The sequence below is a fragment of the Bubalus kerabau genome, chromosome 2 (genome assembly GCF_029407905.1).
Source record: "Bubalus kerabau isolate K-KA32 ecotype Philippines breed swamp buffalo chromosome 2, PCC_UOA_SB_1v2, whole genome shotgun sequence".
NCBI classification, from domain to species: domain Eukaryota; kingdom Metazoa; phylum Chordata; class Mammalia; order Artiodactyla; family Bovidae; genus Bubalus; species Bubalus kerabau.
Window position 1 is genome coordinate 4546409 of NC_073625.1, and position 20322 is coordinate 4566730.

At 44.9% G+C, this 20322-nt stretch overlaps 1 long non-coding RNA gene across 2 annotated transcripts in view; it reads left to right on the plus strand.

The window, feature by feature from the left end:
- Nucleotides 1–14465: 14465 nt before the first annotated feature.
- Nucleotides 14466–20322, plus strand: part of LOC129644582 (uncharacterized) — a 42858-nt gene continuing 37001 nt past the window's right edge. Inside the window, exon 1 of one of the 2 annotated variants that reach the window (XR_008710847.1) lies at nucleotides 14466–14516. This is a non-coding gene — a long non-coding RNA (uncharacterized LOC129644582). The remainder of the gene's footprint in view (nucleotides 14517–20322) is intronic. The other variant, XR_008710845.1, reaches the window with a different exon arrangement.

Here is a 20322-nt window from a genome sequence, read left to right on the forward strand (position 1 = left end):
AGGAGATCAGCCCTGGGATTTCTTTGGAAGGAATGATGCTAAAGCTGAAACTCCAATGCTTTGGCCACCTCATGCGAAGAGCTGACTCATTGGAAAAGACTCTGATGCTGGGAGGGATTGGGGACAGGAGGAGAAGGGGACGACAGAGGATGAGATGTCTGGATGGCATCACCGACTCGATGGATGTGAGTCTGAGTGAACTCTGGGAGTTGGTGATGGACAGGGAGGCCTGGTGTGCTGCAATTCATGGGGTGGCAAAGATTCAGACACGACTGAGCAACTGAACTGACTGACTGAACTGACTGGCTTTGGAAGTGCGCTGGAGCCTCTTAGCCCATCCACTGAGCTGGTCACCACCAGTTGCCATATTCAATCTACTTTCTGTTGCTGATCACAACCTGAATGAAAAATGGTTCATTGTTGTATAAAATAAGAGAAGATGACACTTCAACACGACGATTTTTTGATTTTCAGTCAGCTCATGAGGCACCCACTTATCAAGGTTTGTTCACCTTTCTGATTTGCTTCAAATGCCAAACATCCACAGAATAGTGGATGCTGAGTTCTTTGGCAACTTCTCATGTAGTTGTAAGAGGATCAGCTTCAGTGATCCTCTCAACTGGTCGTTGTGGCCTTCCGATGGCCGGCCACCACGCTCCTCATCTTGAAGACGCTCGCCTCCTTGGCAAAACTTCTTGAACCACCACTGCACTCTATACACTCATTAGCTATTCCTGGGCCAGATGCGTTGTTGACATTGCACTTGTCTCTGCTGCTTTGCAACCCATTTTGAACTCAAATAAGAAAATAAGAATTTGCTTTTTGTCTAACATAATTTCCATAGTCTAAAATAAATATAAAATAAACAAGTAATAAATCATAAGCAAAAAAAACATAAAGTGGGAAATGTGCATTAAAATGATGTATAACATAACCACATATATTCAGAATGTATTCCAATATCAAACAGAAAATTTCAACAATGCAAAACCACAGTTACTTTTGCACCAAACTAATATTGCTTAGGAAGTGTATGCTTTATTCAGCTTATAGGGATCTCTCCCTTTTAGTTCAGTTCAGTCGCTCAGTTGTGTCCGACTCTTTGCAACCCCAATGAATCGCAGCACGCCAGGCCTCCCTGTCTATCACCAACTCCCGGAGTTCACTCAGACTCACGTCCATCGAGTCAGTGATGCCATCCAGCCATCTCATCCTCTGTCGTCCCCTTCTCCTCCTGCCCCCAATCCCTCCCAGCATCAGAATCTTTTCCAATGAGTCAACTCTTCACATGAGGTGGCCAAAGTACTGGAGTTTCAGCTTTAGCATCATTCCTTCCAAAGAAATCCCAGGGCTGATCTCCTTCAGAATGGACTGGTTGGATCTCCTTGCAGTCCAAGGGACTCTCAAGAGTCTTCTCCAACACCACAGTTCAAAAGCATCAATTCTTCAGTGCTCAGCTTTCTTCACAGTCCCAAATCTCACATCCATACATGACCATTGGAAAAACCATAGCCTTGACTAGACGGACCTTTGTTGGCAATGTCTCTGCTTTTCAATGTGCTATCTAGGTTGGTCATAACTTTCCTTCCAAGGAGTAAGCGTCTTTTAATTTCATGGCTGCAGTCACCATCTGCAGTGATTTTGGAGCCCTTTAGGTCCTCTCAAAATCTCAAAACTAACTTTGTGGCTTAATAACCACAACAATATTAGCTTTCTCTGCTTTCACCTAATTTTGATATTATATTTCTATTTTAACAGTAATTCTTTGTCTATTTATCTCTATGCATTCTGCTGTAAGCTCTCTCCAATGCAAATAGGGACAGATATAACAAATAATAATGTATAAAAACAATAACGAATATGATGAATATAAAAATCATCATAATTTTATATATTCTCGAAAAGTGAAAGTGTTAGTTGCTCAGTCATGTCTGACTCTTTGAGACCCCATGGACTGCAGGCCGCCAGGCTCCTCTGACCATGGAATTCTCCAGGCAAGAACACTGGAGTGGGTTGCCATTTCCTTTTCCAGGGGATCTTCCCCACTCAGGGATCGAACCTGGGTCTCCTGCATTGCAGACAGATTCTTTAAGGTCTGAGCCACCAGGAAAGCTTGTTCTTCAAATTAGAGAAATACCAGATTCCGAAGATATTTTTGCATTGTAAAGATCTTTCTTAAATATTTATCAGGATTTGAAATTAGTATTAAAGTCACTTAAAAGTGAACTTATGGAAAGTGGTCAAACTTAGTTCAATAAGTGGACTATATTATTTATCAACTGCAGGATGGCTCCAAAATTAAGAAATTACTGCAAAACTTAACAGCTGAAAATAATGAATATTTATTATCTCTTATAATTTCGGAGGGTCAAGAATCCAGGGAAGATGGGTGGTTCTGGTTCAGGTTGCAGCCAAAGCCTCAGTGATCTCAAGAGTCCCGGGACCAGAGAGTCCTTTCCCAAGTGTACTCAGGTAGTATAGGCTGGCCTCAGCTCCTCACCACAGGCTGCTCATGACAGGGCAACTACTTCCAGCACAAAAAAAAAGAAAGCGAGCTCAAGATAGAAACCTCATCACGGAAGTGACATATTGTATGTCAACTATCATCACTACCTAATTTAAGAACATTTTCATCACCCAAAAAAGAAATGCTGAAAAACTTTGCTCTGCAAAATACACTGTCCAGAGAATCAACAGATAAGGCACAGACCAAAAGAAACATTTTCAAGAGACACATCTGATATACAGAAAAGAACACTTAAAACTCAATAAGAAGAAAATGAAAGACCTAATTAAGAATGAGCAAAAGATCTGAGCAGATACCTCACCAAAGAAGATATACAGATGGCAAATGAGCATATGAAAAGATTCTCCACATCTCACGGCATCAGGGAAATGCAAATTAATGCAATGACAGGATACCTCTACACACCTGTTAGAATTCCCCAAGTCTGAAACATTGACAATACCAAATCCTGGCAAGGACGTGGTGCACACAGAACATTCCTTTATTGCTGGTGGGAATACAAGGTGATGCAGCCACTTTAGGAGATAGTTTGGAGGTTTCTTACAAAACAAAGCACACTCATAAGATATGACCCAGCAATCTTGCTTCTTGGGGCTGTTCTGTGCTTAGTCGCTCAGTCGTGTCCAACTGTTTGTGACCTCATGGACTGAAGCCCACCAAGCTCCTCTGTCCATGGGGATTCTCCAGGCATACTGGAGTGGATTGCCATGCCCTCCTCCAGAAGGTCTTCCCAACCCAGGGATGGAATCCAGATCTCCTGCATTGCAGGCAAATTCTTTACCGACAGCCACTAGGGAAGCCCTGCTGCTTGGTATTTACCTTAAAAAGTTGAAAATTTAGTCCACACAAAAACCTGCACAGGGTCATTTAGAGCAGTTATTTTTCAAAACTGCCAAAACTTGGAAGCAACCAAGATGTCTGTCAGTAGGTGAATGGGTAAATATTCCATGGTTCATTCAGACAATAAAATAGCATTTAGTGCTAAAAGAATGAGCGACCAAGTCATAAAAAGTCATGGAAGAAACTTAAAGCATATCACTAAGTGAAAGAAACCAATCTGAAAATGCTACAGATTGTATGATCCTAACTCTATGACATTCTGGAAAAGGCACAACTGTAGAGACAATGAAAGGATCAATGGTTTCCAAGGGTTACAGGGGCAGGAGGGAGCACAAAGATTTTTCAGGACAGTGAACCTATTATAATGGCGAATATGTATTATTATACATTTGTCCAAACCCATTGAATGTATGGCAGCCAGTGTAAACCCTAACATCAAGTATGTACTTGGGTAATTATGAGGTCTCAACATAGGTTCATCAGTTGTAACAAACGTACCACATTAGTGGGGATTTTGATAGTGGGGGAGGCCGTGCATATGTGGGGGCAAAAGTATATGGGAAACCTCCATGCCTTTGCTCAGTTACACTGTGAACGTAAAACTGCTCTAACAGCCTATTTTAAAACAATGTACCTCAATAAATGGAGAAGGGAATGGCAGTCCACTCCAGTACGCTTGCCTGGACAATCCCATGGATGGAGGAGCCTGGTGAGCTACAATCCATGGGGTCGCAAAGAGTCAGACATGACTGAGCAACTAACACACACACGCCTCAATATAATAGAGCCCATATAAAACAATTCTACAGCTAACATCATGCTCAATGGTGAAAAGCTGAAAGCATCTCCTCTAAGATCAGAAACAAGACAAAGATGTCCACTTTCACCACGTTTATTCAGCATAGGTTTGGAAGTCCTAGCCATGCTATCAGAGAATAAAAAGAGATAAAAATGTTCAAATTGGAAAAGAAGTAAAACTGTCACTGTTTGCTGATTACACAAGGCTATATATACAAAATCCCAAGCATGCTACAGAAAACTGCTAGAGGTCATCAGTGAGTTTGCTAAAGTTGCAGGATGCAAAGTGAATACACAGAAGTCTCTTGCATTCCTATGCACTAACAAGGAAAGAGCAGAAAGAGAGATTACGGAGATCCCACTGACCATCGCATCAAAAGGAATAAAATACCTAGGGATAAATCTACTGAAGGAGGCAAAAGACATACTCAGAAAACTATAAGATACTGTTGAAAAAATCAGCGATGGCACTAACGATGGAGAGATATACCATGTCCTTGTATTGAAAGAATAGAAGCAATATTGTGAAAGTGACTACATTATCAAAAGCAATGTACATATTCAATGCAATCCATATCAAGGGCGTTTTTTCACATAGCCAAATGTTATACTTTGTATGGAAACACAAAAGACCCCAAATAGGGGAAACAATCTTGAGAAAGAAAAATGGAGCTGGAGGAACCAGGCTCCCTGGCTTCAGACTGTACTGCAAAGCTACAGCCATCAAAACGGTATGGTACTGGCACAAAAACAGCAATATGGATCAACAGAACAGGTTGAAAGTCCAGAGATACCCCTGTGAACCTATTGTCACCTAATCTGTGAGAAAGGGTGCAAGAATATTCAGTGCAGAATGGACAGGCTCTTCAGAAAGTGACACTAGGAAAAGTGGACAGCTATATGTAAAAAAAATGAAATTGGAACACTCCCTAACACTATACATAAAAATAAACTCAAAATGGACTGAAGATCTAAATGTAAGGCTGGATACCATAAAACTCTTAGAGGAAAATATAGGCAGAATACTCTCTGACATAAATCACAGCAAGATCTTTTTCAATTCACCACCTACAGCAATGAAGATAGAAACAAAAATAAAACACCACAGTTTTGATACTCTGATGCAGTTTTGATCAAAGGAAACTGTAATCAAAATGAAAAGACAGCTCTCAGAATGGGAGAAAATATTCGCAAATGAAGCAACCAACAAGGGATTAATCTCCAAAACATACAAGCAGCTCTTGTAGCTCAATATAAAAAAAAAAAGGCAACCTAATCAAAAAAATGGAAAGGAGAACTAAATAGACATTTCTCCAAAGATATAGAGATGGCCAAAAAACACATGAAAAAAAGCTCAGCATCACTAATTAAAGAAATGCAAATCAAAAGTGCAATGAAATATCACCCTGTGCCAGTCAGAATGGCTGTCATCAAAAATTTACAAACCATTGATGCTGGAGAGGGTATAGACAAAAGGGAATCCTCTTACACTATTGGTGGGAATGTAAATTGATTCAGCCACTATGGAGAACAGTATGGAGGTTTCTTGAAAAACTACAAATAGAGCTACCATATGACCCAGGAATCCCACTCCTAGTTACATATCAAGGGAAAATAATAATTCAAAAGGATGTACGCACGCTGATGTTTACTATAGCATCATTTACAATAGCCAGGACACAGAAGCAACCTAAATATCCATTGACAGAGAATGAATAGAGAAGATATGGTGTGAATATGTGTGTGTGTGTGTATTACTCAGCTATAAAAAAGAATGAAATGTGCCATTTACAGAGATGTGGATGGATCTAGAGATTGTCATGCAGAGTGAAATAATCAAAAAGAGAAAAGCAAATATTGCATATTGATTATATGTTGAATCTAGAAAAACAGTACAGATGAACATATTCGTGTTCAGAAACAGAGTCACAGAGACAGAGAACAACTTGTGGTTACCAAGTGAGGAAAGGGGGTGGGATGAATTGGGGAATTGGGATTGACAAATGCACATGAGTATGTATAAAATAGACAGCTGATGAGAGCCTGCTGTATAGCACAGGGAAGGTGTGCTAGTCAGTGTTCAGTGGTGACCTCAGTGAGAAGGGAATCAAGGAAGAGTGACTGATTCACTTTGCTGCACAACAAGAGACTAAAACAGTGTGGTGAAGTAACCATCAGTTCAGTTCAGTCGCCCAGTCATGTCCAGCTCTTTGTGACATCATGGACTGCAGCACACCAGGCTTCCCTGTCCATCATCAACTCCTGGAGCTTGCTCAAACTCATGTCCATCATGAGTCGGTGATGCCATCCAACCATCTCATCTTCTGTCATCCCCTTCTCCTCCTGTCTTCAACCTTTCCTAACATCAGGGTCTTTTCTAATGAGTCAGTTCTTTGCATCAGGTGGCCAAAGTATTGGAATTTCAGCATCATTCCTTCCAATGAATATTAAGGGTTGATTTCCTTTAGGATGGACTGGTTTGACCTCCTTGCTGTCCAAGAGACTCTTAAGAGTCTTCTCCAACACACAATTAGAAAACATCAATTCTTTGGCACTCAGCTTTCTTTATAGTCCAACTCTCACATCCATACATGACTACTGGGAAAACTAAAGCTTTGAATATATGGACTCTGTTGGCAAAGTAATGTCTCTGCTTTTTAATATGCTGTCTAGGTTTGTTATAGCTTTTTCTTCCAAGGAGCAAGCAAGCGTCTTTTAATTTCATAGCTGCAATCACCATTTACAGTGATTTTGAAGCACAAGAAAATAGTCTGTCACTGTCTCCATTGCTTCCCCATCTATCTGGCATGAAGTGAAGGGACTGGATGCCATGATCTTTGTTTTTTGAACGTTGAGCTTTAAGCCAGCTTTTTCACTCTCCCCTTTCACCTTCATCAAGAACAATAAAGTTTAATAAAAAATAAACAAAGCAAAGAATTGGCCACAATATATAGACTGAGTAAAGAACAGCCCAAGTGTTTCTGGTTGTCCAGGTCAATGAAATTCTGACCTGTTGAGAACTGGCTGTCCTCAATCAGTAAATACACCGCAAAAGGATTCCATTTGACGACGTCCAATTTACTTCGTCGTTCTTTTGTCACTTGTGCTTTTCGTGTCACGTTAGGAAACCACTGCCTAATCCAAAGTCAAAAACAGTTACTTCTGTGTTTTATCTAACAGTTCTATTGCTTTTGCTCTGGTATTGAAATCTTTGATCCATTTTGAGTTAATTTTGTATGTAGAATGTGGTAGGACTCCAACTTCATTCTTTTGCATATGGCTATCTAGTTGTCAGAATATCATTTGTTGAAAGTGAGTTATATTTTTTCCCCCATTGAATGACCTTAGCTGCTGCTGCTGCTGCTAAGTCGCTTCAGTCGTGTCCAACTCTGTGCGACCCCATAGACGGCAGCCCACAAGGCTCCTCCGTCCCTGGGATTCTCCAGGCAAGAACACTGGAGCGGGTTGCCATTTCCTTCTCCAGAATGGCCTTAGAACTCTTGTCAAAAATCAGTTGAACATGAATGTATGAATTTATTACTGGACTATTTTTTTCTGAACCATTAATATATATGTACATCCTTCTGCTAGTACTACATACTCTTAATTATTGTAGATTTGTAGTAAGTTTTGGTATAATTCACATTTTTTTTCTTGTTTAAATTGTGTTAATTATTCTGGGTCCTTTGCATTTTTCTATTAATTTTAGGGTCAGCTTGTCAATTTTGGCAAAAAAAAAAAAAAAAAGGCAACTGGCAGAATATGCACTCTAAACTACTGAACCATTATTGAAGACTGTTCAGTACCACAGAAAACTGCCTCCAGTGTGACTCGGTTCATTTCAAGTTCAGTTGGTCAGTCAGGTCCGACTCTCTGTGACCCCACGGACCAGCCTTCCCTGTCCATCACCAGCTCCCAGAGCCTACTCAAACTCATGTCTGTCTTGTCGGTGATGCCAACCAACCATCTCATCCTCTGTCACAGTGTGACTTGGGCCATGAATATAAGATGATGTTAGACTCTGGTATGTGTAGGTATGAAGTAAAAGTTAAAGTAAAGTGATTGTTATTAGGAAGATGGGATCATGCATTGCCTTCCTTTTCCTTTCATAATTTTTTATTGTAATACTATTTTATAAGAAGGAAAATAGGCATTAAGTTTTTGAGAGAAGGATTTATTTCTAAACTCCTTAAAATACCTGGCATATTGCACTGCACATAGTAGGCACTCAGCAAATATTTCTTGGAATGAATTTTATATTGCTCATTTGCAGACTGAAAAAAAAGTTAATTGCATTGCAGGCAGCTCACGGTTACTCTTTAAAAACGATTCAATTGAGCTAATTTCAACAAGAAACTTTATGCATACAAATTTCCTTAAATTGGTTGTGTTAGAGACCTAGTTGACTATTCATAATTTCTTATTTTTCTCTAAAAATTCACAGGTCTTCCCAACCACTATTATTAGTTCCCTAAAAATGGAGTCTTTAAGAAATAATTTGAACTATCAGGAAAGAAATTTTTTCTTTCAAGTGGGCAGTGTGAGCTGTTAATAGATCTTGTGATATTTTCCAAAATAATTCTAATCTTTGGGAGATTAGTAACTCAACTCCCTTCTGAGTTGTTAGAGTCTAAGGTTGTGGTTCGTGAATAAACTTTGGGAGCTTATTAATTTGTTCTTGGAAAGCTTTATTTAGCTAACCTATGCCCTAAAAAGTTATACCAATGGGGGGTAAGCATAATTTGTAAGTTACTCACAGGTAGTGGATTGCTCTTAGCATCGTTAAGTTGAACAGGTGAGGGTTAGTGAGGGACCAAGGGGGAGTGGAGAAAGCCTGTCTCCATGGCATTCTAGTAACACCACACACCACTCTGCTTTTACATCCATGATTGATGATGCCACTAAAAACCTCCATGGGACCACTGCACTTTCTTGAATCTCAAACTGTAGACCATTCATTATACTCTATATTTTCTACCCTGACCTGATATTGATGTACGCCGTGTTTAATGAATCATATTTATCACACTCTGTTACAGCACAGAAAGTACTGTGTATCATCATATCTTAGAGACGTGGTCCAAGTGGGAAACAGAGCAAGTGAGGAGTGGGAATAGAGTTGGATGAGAAGGCAGGTCAGGGAACTCAAGAGAGGAAGGGGGAAGGGAAAGAAAACTTGAGCTGGGCTTTTTAGTTGGGACTACACAGAGCATTCCAAACACGGGTGAAAATCCACAGTGGGCTCTTGCCATTTGCATGATGGAAAAAATGGCATTTGTTAGTGGAAGGAGAGTCTAGAGACTCTTCCTCCTGTGGGCCTCTGCTCTTGGTGAGGACGCAAAGAAGAATCTAAGGTCTTACCCATGGCAAGGAGGTTTATTAACAATAAGGAAAAAAGGAAAGAACAGGTCACTGGACACAGCTGAGTGAGCACATATAAAGAGCAGAGAGAACACCTCAAGGCAGAGGTGGGCCATGCCACGAGAGGCAAATGGCCCTGGAGGACCGGGATGCAGAAGTTTTAAGGTGGCATCATTTGGATGATCCAGGGGCTTCGTTGATTGACAGCTGCAGGTTATAGAACAAGATGCTCTGCCATGCATGTCTTTCCCATCATTTGGTCTGTTGTAATTAGATGTGTGTATTCATGGAACACTTAGGAGCAGTGAATGAGTCCAGTGGCAACGGTCACTTTAGTACAGGATGGTGTGAGGTGCACACGTGTGCTGGAGTAAGAAAGCCACACCAGGCGGCTGGGGGTTTTTCCGGCCCCTGACTATTTTTGGAGGAGTGATGGGGGCTTTAGAGGTGGGACTGGTAAACTGCTTGGTAGGATTAGGCGGCTATTGGAGAGTGAGCTGAAAGGGCCGCCTCTTGTTGCTCTCAGCTAACTTCCTGCCTATCAGATTCTCATCCAAATCAATTTCCACTTGATACACAGAACAGTTTCCCCAAGGGCGCACAACCAGAGCCAAATATTCCAACCAAAATAAATCGAAGTATTTATACAGATATTTTAGTGAAAAATGGAAAGGAGAGGAGCCTGTCCTCCGCATATTTCTAACGAGTAATTTTCCTTAAGAGAAAGCCAAAGAACTGGGCTAGTACATGGTGTCGGGCCATGCTTACGTCTATTGTTGCTTTCCCTTTGCACCTTGCCCTGCAAATGTTCCCAGCATTTCAGGGCACATGGTAAGCGGGCAGGACGTGTCCTCAGGCAGTGCACTAGCCTTGCCAGGCCACGGCCATCCCCATAAACACTGGTGTGGAAGCTCCCCTAAGGTAGAGGAAGTTACTTGAGGACACATCTCAGGAGGCAGCCAGGAGATGTAAACAATTCCAAATATAACCAATTTATTGTACAAACTGAAGCATACACAAGAAATTATTATATTTTTCTCAAACCACTGGCCCCATATGTGTATGTCAAACCCCTCTTCTGACCAGGAAGAAGAACCCTTTATAAGACCCTGGGCAGATTCCAGATCTTCTGGGTCAGTTCAGTTCTTCGCTTTCACTTCTTAGAAACCCATCCAGTTTCAACTTCCAGTCTCTTCTCCAATTCAGAGCTCTCTCTCTGATCCCAGGCCTGTCTTGCGACCAAAGGAGTCTTAATTGCGAGAGGCTGTAGCTTGTGCCTATTTCTTTTTTCAAAGCAGCTTCCAGAATTCGATGGGAATCAATGTTTGGTTTGGGGGATATCTCTTTTACTTTTCTCTGCTCTTAGGGGGTGGGCGGGGAGGCAAGGAGGAAGGGCAGACTCTGGCTATGTCACTGCCTCAGGTGGGTTGCCCTGCTTCTCTGGCCAGTGCGAGCTAGTCGTCACTCATTGTCCTCCCAGGCGACACCGTCATGAGGACGCTGCCAAGCCACCCTCAGCTCAGCTCCCAGATGTGATTCCACAGCCTCCAGGTCCCTACCACGCAGCCCCATAGCACAGCTCATGGGGGCTCACCAGTGAGCCTCCTGTTCTTAGTGTGGACCCCTGGTGGGGAGTGAGGGGGGTGGTTCAGCCACTCAGCTCATGACTGGTGAAAACTCACGTATTGAACAAAGTCAGTCCTCAGCTCAGACACTCTCAAATCTTTCCTACTGTTTTTTGTGGGACGTCCTGCCTCCTCCAAAGTTCTTAGTTCCATTGGTTTCAAGAGCTAGTACTCTTGACTTCTCTTTGAAAGACTGCCCTCAAACTACTGGAGCCCACCCAAGGGCCAAGGAGTTTACTCCCCTTAGGAGTTTGTTAACCAGTAAACTGTCCAGCAAAGGAATATGAATGTCCAGCTTTCTCAACTCAGTTTGCTTCCTGAGTGAACTGAGGGAAGTTCTGCAGTGAGCTTCCCTGCAGGATTAGGCCAATCCCAACTCACTGTGGGACTTCTGGACCTGTGGGGCTTTCTCCTCTTCCCTGTCCTTCTCACCCCAGTTCCCTTAGTGGTTTCTATTGGGAGCACTTTCTTAATAAATCGCTGGCCCATAACTCCTCACTCAGGGCCTGCTCGTGGGGAACCTGATGTGGTCTTGGGTAAGAATGGAGCTCTGCCATCGTTGTCCTTGTGACAGTTTCATGAGTCAATTTCACCAGCTCACCCGTTGCCCAGATTTCTGATTAGACATGACTTCTGGGTGTGTCTGTGTTTCTAGAAGAAGGTAGCATTTGAATTGGAGAACTGAGTAAAGTCCATAGCCCTGTGCAACGTGAGTAGCAATCAGCCAAGCCTTTGAGAGCCTGAGTAGAATAAAAACGGGGAAGAATGAAGAATTTTTTCTCTCTTTGCCTGAGTGCTTGAGCTGCGACTTCTGTGTTTTCCTAACCCCAGGCTCCTAGTGCTCAGGCCTCCAGACTCTGGGTAGAATTCACGCCATCAGTGGTCCAGCCCCCAGGCCTTTGAACTACAGCACCTGCTCTCCTTGGCCACTGGCTGGCAGACAGGAGACGGCGGCGCTTCTCGGCTTCCGAATGGTGTGGACCAGTACCTGAGGTCCACGTTATTCTGTACATTCATATGTATCTCTGTCTCTGTGCCTTATGCACCTCCTGGATTTGTTTCTCTGGAGACTCGGACTTAGAGTTCCCCCCATCTTTACCCTGTCATCTCTTTCCAGTTTTCTTTCCCATTAGTTTCTAAGGCCTGAGGAGCAAAGTTCCTTCCCTCCCTCCCTCTCTTCTTTTCCTCCTCTCTCCTTTCTTCCTTTTTCCTTCCATCTTTCATCTAGAACAAGCCCTGTGACGCCAGACTTCGAATCCTTTCTCTCATATCACTCTTAGAATTTGGGGGGGAAAGCGAAACTGTTTTGGATCCTTTTATTGACTTATGCATGTTTGACTGTGCTGGGTCTTCATTGCTGCGCGGGCTTTCCTCTAGTTGCCGCAAGTGAGAACTACTTTTTGTCGCAGTGCGCAGGTTTCTCATCGCAGGGGCTTCTCTTGTTGCGGAGCACGGGCTTTAGGGCACATGGCCGTCAGGAGATGAGGCACGTGGGCTCAATTGCTGTGGTTTCTGGGACCTAGGGCACAGGCTCAGTGATTGGGCATGCGGGCTTAGTTGCTCCAGGGCAGGTGACATCTTCCTGGACAAGGAATCAAAGCCGCAACTGCTGCGTTGGCAGGAGGATTCTTTACCACCGATCCACCAGGGAAGCCTTGGATTCTTTAATGGACTATTAATAATTCTTTTAATAATGCACTCCCCTTTCATTGCTTAAAGTGGTAATGTTATTAGTGCTGAGCACAGGCTGTCTTTTGTTTGGTTGGTTGTTTTTGGATAAAAGAACATGAAGGGGGCAGAGTAAAAGGCTCTTAAAGGTCCCTTTGCTCTGGATACCGCTGACAAGGCTTCCTTGAGGACCAGACTTCCAGATTCCAAATCTACCCAAAATAAGGACGCAAAGCCAGATTCAATTTCTGGAGCAGTGGCCGCTGAGGCAGCCCCTCACGTTCTCCTCTGGCAAACAATCACCAGTTCCTCTGGTGTTTCATGATACCTGGTGCTGGAAAGAACAGAAAAGGGGTGGGGGGTGCTCACTTCCAATAAAACAGTGAGGTGACTTCCATTTGGTGCTTAGAGTTTGAGGCAAGAAATGTCTGGGGAAGTTGAAACAAAAAGACTGGACTAGGGCTGTTTAGGTGAAATGGCTACGTGGGTAGGGGATGGTCTCCCATCTCTGATACACAGCGCTCAGGACTGGAAGTGCTCAGCGTCCCAGTGGCTCTCCTTTTGAACTGGCTCATCCATTACTGGGGTAATGATTTTCCGTCTGGGCAACAGCAAAGCCCAAGGCCTATTACACAGGCAACATAAAGTTAAAAAGACATTATGAATAAAACGTTGGCTCTGGCAGGCTTTTGCCAACTCTTCTCTGGAGAAGATTGCCTGATGCCGACACGTGTTTATTACACTTAATAATGTTTACATAATTCTTCCTTGAGCTCATTAGAGCTGTCAGATCCCAAGTAAATGTGCTCCCTCCTCGGTTTATCTTTAAAGACTTCGCAGTCAATAAAGCAAGATGAATGGCATCCAGGGCACAGACGACGTACTCTCCCTGGCTTTGCTAACACTGACAAGTTAGACCCTCCGTACGGGTGGGCTTCGGGGTCTTAGGCCTCCATCTGAGCAGCCGCTTAGTTCTTAGTGCTTCTCCACCTTTAAGGGCTTGGGATCACCGAGAGCTGGTCAAACAGGGCCAGGTCTTGTCCTCAGAGATTCTGCCTCAGTAGATCTGGGGTGGGGCTCAGAAACGTGCATTTCCACCAAGCTCCTCAGATGCTCCTCAAGTGCGTGGCCCTTCCACCGTGTTCTAAGGGTGATCTGCCATCATTCCCTTTGTCGGGGGTACCCCTTGACAATTCGGGGCGTCCTGGCCTAAGGCATGCAGCAGCAGCAGCAGCAGCAGCGGCCACGCGGCGGTGGAGGCAGCAGGCTCTGCAGCTAGAGAGCAGCCGCAGGGGTCGCAACTGCTCACGTGCAAACCTGCGCTGGGCTCGCGTGGCTCAGCGCGGGGGTCCGCCGGCGTGGAGGGGCGGGGCCAGAGCCGGGGCGGGGCCTAGCGCCTGGGCCACGATCGAGGGTGGGGCCTGGTGCTCGGGGGACGGGGTTGGGGTCGGGGCGGGGCCTGGAGTCCGGGCGTGGCCGGGGGCGGGGCCTGGCTCCTAGGGGGTCAGGGTTGGGGTGGGGTGGGGGGTGGTCCGGCGCCCGGGGCGTGGTCGGGGGCGTGGTCGGGGCGGAGCCTGGCGCCGGGGGCGGGGCGCGGCGCGCGGGGCTCGCGCTGTCTGCGCTCCGCGGCGGCTGCAGGGGCCGAGGGCACGGCCGGCGGGTGGCGCGCCGCGGGCTCCCGGGCAGCCCGCCGACAGGTAAAGCCGGGAGAGCGCGTTGGCAGGTCTTCCTGCCCTGCAGTGCTCAGCCCCGGAGCGTCCGGCCCTCAGACTGGGTCTGGGCGCCCAGGGCGTTTGCGGAGCATCCAGGGACTCGCGGCGGAGCCGGGGGTTTGCTTGTTCCGCGCCGGGGAGGGGCGGGGGGCTCGGGGTCTGCGGCGCGAGCCTGCGGCCAGCCCGAGACGTCCAGACTCGGAGACAACTTTACCCAGCGGTCCTACTCTTTAAGTTCTCCGTATTGCTATTGTCTCGTCGCTTCCCGTCCGACGGTCTCCCCAGACTCCAGCTTTGTTCTCACCAGGCCGGACCCCCGTTCCCCCAGGGCGTGAACCCGGGGTCCGCTGGCAGGTTGCACCTGCTGGCTCCCTTCTCGTCCCTGCCGGGTCTGGCAGGGTCCCTAGGGCTGGTCACCTCGACACCGCGGCCGGCGGTTTTCGCGGGTCCCCCTGGGCTCTGGGATCACGGGCCTTAGACACACCCCCCCTCCCCCCGGATGCGCGTGTTTTGAGGCCGGAGGGAAGGCGAGAAAAAGTTTGAAGGCTCGGCTAGTGCTCGGGAGCTGGGAGCGCCCGGCTGCACACGGCACGAGGTGGAGACAGTGCTCGGGGCTTGGCGTCGGGCAGAGGGTCTCTGGGGACTGAGGTCCCGGGTGAAGAGACCCTTCCCGAGTGAAGGGCAGAGGCTCTAAGCCTGGACTGCCGGCGGAGGTGGGAGACTTGTGTGTGCGCTCAGAGGCAGGGCAAGGCTGGTGTGAGTGCAGAAAGGGCGAACGAGAGGAAGACGGAGGTATAAATACATATTATATATATATATAGTACCCAGTGTACACTTTTCTTTTTGAACATAGTTTGGAAAATTGTAAGGATGCCTCCTCGGACTGGAACTCCCAGAGGTGGGGGTGGAGACGGGAAACGGGTAAGTTTTACCCGGTGCTAGAGCTGGTTTGGAAAGCGAACAGGTGACGGAAGACTTCTTGGGGGTGTGTGCTCGCGCGCCCGCGCGCGTGTGTCTGTGCTCCACCGCGCGCGCGCACGTGCAGCGGCCAGGGATGCTGGACCGCCCTCGGACCCTCCTCCCCCCGCCCCGCGCCCCTCGTCCGCCTTCCAGCTCCAGACCACGGTGCGAGTTTTCCTGCCACTCCTCGCCTGAGGCTGGCGGGTGACAGGCGAGGTGACGGTCACAGAGTGGAGCAGACAAAGAGTGCACTCGGACGACCCTCCAAGGGCGAGGCGCCTGGGCGGGGAGGGGTGTGTATGTGTGAGCGTGTGAGTGTGTGTGTGGGCCCCCTTTCCTGCCAGCTAGAGAGACAGCATTGGTAGCAGAGGGATGAGGTGCGGAGAAAAGGTGAGGTGGGGCGGAGGAGACAGAACCCCTCAGGGGGAAGGAGAGCAGAGGTTTAAAACCACTTCGCGTGATTAGCTGTAAAACAGGTTCATTTTAAGGAGAGAAGCGAGGCGGGCTGTTGAACTAAAATTTTAGAGGATGGGGACGCAGTTAAGTTTGATTAATAAAGGTATTTCAGCGACCGGTGTTCAAGTGAGTTTGAGACCTCCTAAGTTTATTGCTTGTTTTAGATAATCGTCTTTGACAAGTCTTTCCAATATCTACTGCAGAAGTACCTTTTCACTGTCAGAAAGAAGTAAAAGGCATATATACACAAATAAAATGCAGCTAAAATTAAGTTTAAATGAAGCTTTGAGCAGGATTAAATGGCTTGTGTAACTGCTGAATGTTGCTAAAGTACTGTCAGGACTATAAAATAGCCAGACAAAAATAAAGGAAAAAATAATTGTAACAAGAAAATGAAGGCTTTACAAGAACTTCAGTAATGAACACATAACAATTGATGGTATGATGCAGTAATTATTTTCGTATTTACGCCATTAACGATTGTAATTTAACGTTAATGTCCTGGTATTTTATTCCTTCTCATTTGCAGACAAAAGCACATCTGAGACACCATCAGGGAGTAATTTGGTAATATAAAGTCATGAATAGAAAACACTAAACCATGCTCAGAACTCTGACAACATAAAGCGTGAAACAAAATAACCTCATTTGCTGTTTATTATCTGTCTTTATAATTCTGTTTACCATCATTTGCATAAATGAATAGCTAAATTGTATAGTATATCCCTTTTAGGAAAAAAAATACTTGATGCTTTTAGATAGACCGGGAGGGAGAGGAGGGAAGGGGATGGTAGGTAATTCTTACATTAAGCACAAAAAAGATTTTTTAAAAACTTTGTGGGATTAGAAGCCTTCTGGAAATAATCAGAATGAAATTTAGCCTACTTTAGGCATTCGTAATTTATTTAACTTGGTTCAAGTACTTTTTAACTATATAAGTAATTAGTCTATGGGCAAATCCTAAACTTCTTTCCTAACTATTCTTAACAAACCAAATTGAAGTATTCTATCTTACATCATGAAGCAATTTTTGTTAACCTAAAAAACTTTTTTTTTTGCTATTCAAACTTTCAAAGGGTAAATTTTCTGAAATGAAGGAAGAGTTTTTTTGGAGGAAGCTCAAAACAAAATCCTTTCAGCAGAATTTTAAGTTAATAACATTTTAAGACAAACATCAGAAGTCACAGATTTTAGAACTACTAATTACTTTAACCTTAGGATCTTTGCTAAAATTGTCTTATTCATATGGCAAAGGGAACAACTAATAACTGTATTAAGAGGGTTGTGAAGTAACATGCCAGCCGAACAGCTGAGCAGAACGTGTGTGGTTGGGGAAATCAGTTGATCCCATGAATGTTTTAAAAAAATCCATTTATTCTTGCCAGCACACAAAATATCATCATGATGATTGAATGCACCTTTTCCTTCCTATACAAATACATAGTCTCATGTGGAACGGCACGATGAAATCAGTATTACCTGAGAATGGATTCTGTATGGAAATAGGAGCCTTGTATGTATTTTAAGTGCAGGGGGGATGAAGGAATAAGTGACGAGTAAGCTGTGCATTATAGTGGAGGCTGGTGACTGTATAAGACCAGGGTGTGTTCTCATAGGGTTGCTGGTTACAAATGTGGGAAACACAGCTGTGTGAACAAGTACATTTTCAATACAGGTTAATTATTATGCTCGTCCTTAAAGAAGGTCACTATTCCTGTTATCACTTTCATATTCCAAATATTTGAAACACTGGCCAATTTCTCTGTATTGTTTTTTATGTCATTGTTCTATATGGAAGTTCTCTATTTTTCTTTGTTTTAAAGGCTAAAATCTGACTTCTGGTTAATGCATTCACTGCTGTGACATACATTTACTAAGTACCCATTATTAGCTATGAGAGACTGTGCTTGGTGCTAGGAATTCAAAGATGACGTAGATTCAGTCCCTGTACTTAGAAGGTGAGGAAGACAGTTATGCAATAAATGTAATAAAATGTCATCCGTGGAAGTTTGTCTAGGACTTTGGAAGAAGACAGTTGGGTTCAACTTTTAGTTCTGCCTCTTGCCGGCTGTGAGACCTTGATCCAATTTTTAACCTTTCTCAGCATCAGTTTTCTTATCTGGTCAATGGGGGAAATAATAATACATCTCTGAATCACAGAGTCCTGAAGATGACATGTCAACATATTTTAATGTTTTCCGTCTTAAAAACAGAAAACAACCTTGGAGCCTGTACTTCTCGGCATCTCTCACATCATTTCTCTGCTCCAGCTGCTGCTGTGTTCCTGGCGATGCCAAGTCTTCACGCCCTCTCTTCGTGTTGTTCACCCTACACCCACGTGGCTTTTGCCCCCACTATCTATGGAAACAACATCTGTGAGATTAGCAGTGACCTCTGTGTGGTCAGATCCAGGGAGCCACATACTTCTTCAACTTCTCAGCACATTTGAAAGAGTTGACTGGTCCCTCCTAATTCATAAGCTATTTTCTCTTGGCATCAGTGATTTTAGTGGCTTCTGTGACACTGTCCGTCTCCAATTTTCCTCATTAGACTTCTTATTTCTCAGCTGGCTCTTCCTGCCTTGTCTCTAAATGCAGGTTGGATCATTTTTCCAACCTGTGGCTACATCCTGGGCCCCCTTCTTATGTCTCCATCCCATATCCAGATGAAGTTCCACAACGAAAGGAAGTTTAAGTAGTTGTCCTTTTGAATGGTCTGTTTTTTCTCATGGCCAACAGAATACAAAGGCTAATACAGGAGTATAATTAGGAGAATGAGTATCAAGCATGTAAATGTTGACATACAGAATTTTTGATAAATGCTAGAAACTGAAAGCAAAATAACTGGAGTAAGTGAACCATTGGGGCCAACTCCCAAACCTTTGGCTCTCCAGTTGCCCCCTCTTTCGGTTGGGAAGTTGCATTCTTAGCCAAACGAGCATCCTTGAATCCACATTACTTTGCAGTCACCGCATTTGAGAGTTAACAAGGTTTTACTTCCAGGAGGTAGCAATGAAGTCGATAACCGTGTAAACAAGTCTTGGTGACGTAATTGGAACGCAAAGATCAAGAATAGTCTAAGCTTCACTTCTAAAGACAGAGGCATTTTCATTCACAAAAGAGGCAGAGACACTAGAGCTGGTTGCATTGTGAGTGTTCCCTGGAATCTGCTGGTCTGGTCCCAGCCTTTCCCTTGGGTGACAGAGGTCGTAGGCCCAGCCTCTTGGTGATCCTCCTTTCTCCCTGTCTTGTTCTTTCTTCCTCTTCCTGCTCTTCCACTGTTTAGTTCCTTTCTCTGCTTTCTTCAGGGCTTCCTTTTTGTTTCTTCAGCTTCTCTTATTCCTTTCCTTTTGATACCGAGGAGGGCCCCGTGGGCCTCCTGGGCACAAGGCCTCTCTTTGTCCCCCATCTCTTTGATCACAGTAAACAGCCTTCATTCATCCTCCATGACCTTCCCTGAGTTCCAATGGGCAGATTCAAGCAGTTGTTAATTAGGGGAGGGAGGGGGACGCAGAGACAAGGGAGGAACAGCCAAGAGACAGTCATGCAGCCTTGCAACAGGGTCCTGTTTCCCCACAGGACACACACAGCAATATCTTTGAGTTATTTTGCAGATACTGAAATCCCCTCCAGGTGGGAGAAGTTTATGATTAATGATGTTGTTCTGGCCACAAGCATGTAGATTCCAGACCAGTCGGACCTGAAAGTCGATGATGCTGACCCCTGCTTACCACCAACCCATCAGAAGAACGTCACCGAGCTGATCGTGTCCTCTTTGAACCATTACTATAAGACGTCTCAGTATCTTCCCTAAGCTGGGATGCATGTCTTGGAGGACATGACCCTTCTATGTCCCCCTTTGCCTGGCAGAGTAATAAGGCTATCCTTTTCTACTTCACCCAAAACTTAGTCTCCAACATTCAGTCCGGCACCAGTGCACAGAGAAGCTAGGCTTTCAGCATCAGTGTCTTTTTCCCTTTCTTCTGTCCCTCATTATTCTTACTGTCTTCCTTCATCTTTCTTGTGTGTGCTTAGTCACTCAGTTGTGTCTGACTCTTTGCAACCCCATGGACTGTGCCCGCCAGGCTTCTCTGTTTATGGAATTCTCCAGGCAAGGATACTGGAGTGGGTTGCCATTTCCTGCTCCAGGGGATCTTCTCGACCCAGGGATCAAACCCAGGTCTCCTACATTCCAGGCAGATTCTTTACCACCTGAGCCACCAGGGAATACAGCAGAAACAAAACGGAAATAGCTACGTGAGCTTCTGCCCGGTTGTTCCACCGTCGTAGGACTGAACCTACAACACGGCTCCTGCCCTTTGTGTTTGCTGGTCTTTGCATCCATCACTTGGAGCTTGTCTCAAGAACCTTAAAAT